We start from the raw sequence: 4,221 nt of genomic DNA on the forward strand, positions 1-4,221 counted from the left end.
CGAGCTTCCGAAACATCTACCATAGAATTCAGATCAATCGGCGTTCATGCTTTCGAAACATATCTGTCGTAGATTTCAGAACATCCGGGGTTCAGGCTTCCGGAACGTTTCCGTTGTAGAATTCAGATTATCCAGGGTTCAAGCTTCCGGAACATATCTGTTGTAGAATTCAGATCATTCGGGGTTCAAGCTTCCGAAACATATATGCCGTAGATTCCAGAACATCCGGGGTTCAGGCTTCCGGAATGTTTCTGCCGTAGAATTCAGATTATCCGGGGTTCAAGCTTCCGGAACATATCTGTTGTAAAATTCAGATCATTCGGGGTTCAAGCATCCGAAACATATCTGTCGTAGTTTTCAGAACATCCGGGGTTCATGCTTCCGGAACGTTTCTGTCGTAGATTTCAGATTATCCGGGGTTCAAGCTTCCGGAACATATCTGTTGTAAAATTCAGATCATTCGGGGTTCAAGCTTCCGAAACATATCTGTCGTAGTTTTCAGAACATCCGGGGTTCATGCTTCCGGAACGTTTCTGTCGTAGATTTCAGATTATCCGGGGTTCAAGCTTCCGGAACATATCTGTTGTAAAATTCAGATCATTCGGGGTTCAAGCTTCCGAAACATATCTGTCGTAGTTTTCAGAACATCCGGGGTTCATGCTTCCGGAACGTTTCTGTCGTAGATTTCAGATTATCCGGGGTTCAAGCTTCCGGAACATATCTGTTGTAGAATTCAGATCATCCGGGGTTCAAGCTTCCGGAACATATATGCCGTAGATTTCAGAACATCCGGGGTTCAGGCTTCCGAAATGTTTCTGTCGTAGAATTCAGATTATCCGGGGTTCAAGCTTCCGGAACATATCTGTTGTAAAATTAAGATCATTCGGGGTTCAAGCTTCCGAAACATATCTGTCGTAGATTTCAGAACATCCGGGGTTCATGCTTCCGGAACGTTTCTGTCGTAGATTTCAGATTATCCGGGGTTCAAGCTTCCGGAACATATCTGTTGTAGAATTCAGATCATCCGGGGTTCAAGCTTCCGGAACATATATGCCGTAGATTTCAGAACATCCGGGGTTCAGGCTTCCGAAATGTTTCTGTCGTAGAATTCAGATTATCCGGGGTTCAAGCTTCCGGAACATATCTGTTGTAAAATTAAGATCATTCGGGGTTCAAGCTTCCGAAACATATCTGTCGTAGATTTCAGAACATCCGGGGTTCATGCTTCCGGAACGTTTCTGTCGTAGATTTCAGATTATCCGGGGTTCAAGCTTCCGGAACATATCTGTTGTAGAATTCAGATCATTCGGGGTTCAAGCTTCCGAAACATGTCTGTCGTAGTTTTTCAGAACATCCGGGGTTCATGCTTCCGGAATGTTTCTGGCATAGAATTCAGATCATCCGGGGTTCAAGCTTCCGGAACATATCTGCTGTAGAATTCAGATCATTCGGGGTTCAAGCTTCCGAAACATATCTGGCGTAGAATTCAAAACATCCGGGGTTCAAGCTTCCGGAGTGAATTTCTTCAGGAATCTGGGGTTCAAGCTTCCAGATTGTATATTTGATAGCGATTGATTTGTTGATGATATTTTCCTGACTGGTTGGTCGACCTGAAAGGAAAAGTTAGCTTTTGTGCAATGTCATGATGCATGTAATGTATTGTATGTTTTTTTTTAAATGAATGAGAGTGTTATGCATATGCCATGAGATATATGATGCATGAATGCAAAATGTTGTTTAATGATGACAGTAAATTGTAGCAATGTTTGGCGGGGAAAATAAATCCCTGTCTGTTCAGCGCCTTTGAGAGATTATTTGAATCTCGACTTGACTGCCCCAGATGAATTGGATAATAACATGTCATGCCCCTTGTACAGATTGGCGTTTTAACCAAATGAGTCATTTGTAGGAAAATTTTCTGCTTTTGACGTGCTTTTGAAGCAACTTTGTCTGTCGGGAGGACTTTCTAGGATTTGTGTTATCATAAGCAACATACCCCTGTATCATGAACTTAGGGATGATGCCCCTGATTGATCAGGGTTTGAGGTAATTTCAACTGTGCTTGGGCAAATGCCCCTGATTGCCCAACGCTTCTGAGAGACTCTTCGAATCTTGACCTGATTGCCCTAGATATCTGAGCGCTTACTCAATGGAGTATTTCGAATGCTTTTGTGCCCCTAAGGGTGATCAGAATTTAAGATATTCTCGCTCGACCTCAACGGAGTTCTAAAGACAACTTGTCCCTTGAGAGGATTAGACTTCTTATCTGCAGCTCATGATGGAAGCTTTCCTGGTGTCAAGTACTAGTTCATATGCAAAGAATGTTTAGTATGAGAAATATAATTTTAATGCAAAGTTCATGTTTGTCTTGAAGTTTTAAAAAGAAAATTTTTTTTGAAAGGATGTCAAAACATCGATTTTTGTGAAAGGTGGTGTGATACCAACTCAAATGTTTTAGCAAAACTCCTAGGAGTCGGTTTACCATATTCTCGTTACGGTATGCTTTCGAATTAACCCTGCCTCAATTAGGACTTTTGAGGGTTGTAACGTGGCCAGATTCATGGGTTTAGAAAAAAAAAAAAAGATTTTTAGGCTCAAAATTTTATTGGTGCCCACCCCCTTCGTGATTTTCTCCAACCTAAGTTCAGTTAACTCGATGCAAGTATTCATCCTTCAAGAGGAGTTTGAGATGATTGAGGAATCAATGAGGTGTCTGGACACGGCAGTCACTTTACCTTTCGTATTTTGTGTTTGATCACATGTCTTGTTCTTTGAATTTATTGTCACACGACTTTCCCTTTTGTTGAGGATCTCTTTTTTGTTTCCCTAATTTTTCCCGGACAAATTCTTTTGAATTTCGTATTTGCAGTCCAGCGGGATGCCCTAATTTTTGCCTAAGTCATTTGTTTTCAATTTTGTTGACTTAGCGGGCTTTCTTTTTTCTTTTCTTTTTTTTTTTTTTCGGTTCATTTTTCCTTTTTTGAACAAGTCGTATGATCCTGAGATGTCTTCGATTCGTTGGCGAGATAGTGACTGCCTCATTTCTTGGATGACGAAGGATAACCGTTGTTCTATCGTCATATTTTGACCTTTTATTGCGAGGGATAACCATTTTGTACTTTACTGTCCTCAACCTTTTGAAGGATAACCATTGTTGTATCCTTATATGCGTGCTCCTGATGAATTTTGAATGCTCAACCAGGTTAACTGAACACTACCCTGCCCCTGGGTTAAATGCGGGGTTTTTTCGTATAGAAAAGAAACTCCTACTTCAAGGCTCAAAGGGGTTGACAAGGGATTAACTTCCTTATATCTCCAGTGTTTGGGTATTTGAAACAATGCCTGTACATCATCAACAGGGTTTTACTCGAAAGCACACCATTTGAGATTATGAGTATTATATGCTCGTCATTCTCCCTTCGGAGTTATCCTGCTTTATCATTGAGAGTTTGGTATCAAAAGCAAAGAAAAACATATGAGAGCGAGAGCGAATGAGTTATTTCAAGACAAACACATCCAATGCATCGTTATTATAGTTCAAAAACAAACAAGTATTGCATATAGACAGTATTGAACAAGAACAAGAAAGATTACGCATGAAAATGCATGAGAAATTACAAATTGCCAATATTGAGGAGATTTTCTCCGTATGGACTTATTGCTTCAGAAGGTCCATTGAGTCGAGGGAGAACTTCAAATCTGGCCTGCAGGTGTGAATATGATAACCTTTGCATCAATCAGGTCTTGTACTTTATCTCGGACTGGTTGGCAATTATCGATCGACTGACCAAGTGCCCCAGAGAGGAAACTAAACCAAGCGTTCGTATCTGAACTAAAGATTACTTCTAAGAAGAAGATTCTGACGAAGCCACAAAGGAGTTGTAAGTATCAAGCTTTAAGGATTTGAGGTAGAAAATGAGAAGCTCGTTGTCTGGAAACCTGTTATGCAATGATATGTATGCAAATGTATATGCAATGATTTCAAGGATCTTTTTGGAACCCAATTTGCAACATTGACATGTAGTTGCAGCTTTGTTGAAGAACTTCGACTTCCGTCTTTGAACGTCCTTCTTTAAGAATCAGGCTCACCATATCCAGTGGGTCATAGCCTCTGATTCGGGGTAAGGTACTTTTGAGTTTGAAGGCGTATGGATAAAGGAAAATAAATCCTCTTGCCCCTTGATAAGAATTGTGCCTTTGAGTGTGAAGGCATCTGGCTAG

The sequence above is a fragment of the Vicia villosa genome, linkage group LG5 (assembly GCF_029867415.1).
Source record: "Vicia villosa cultivar HV-30 ecotype Madison, WI linkage group LG5, Vvil1.0, whole genome shotgun sequence".
NCBI classification, from domain to species: Eukaryota; Viridiplantae; Streptophyta; class Magnoliopsida; order Fabales; family Fabaceae; genus Vicia; species Vicia villosa.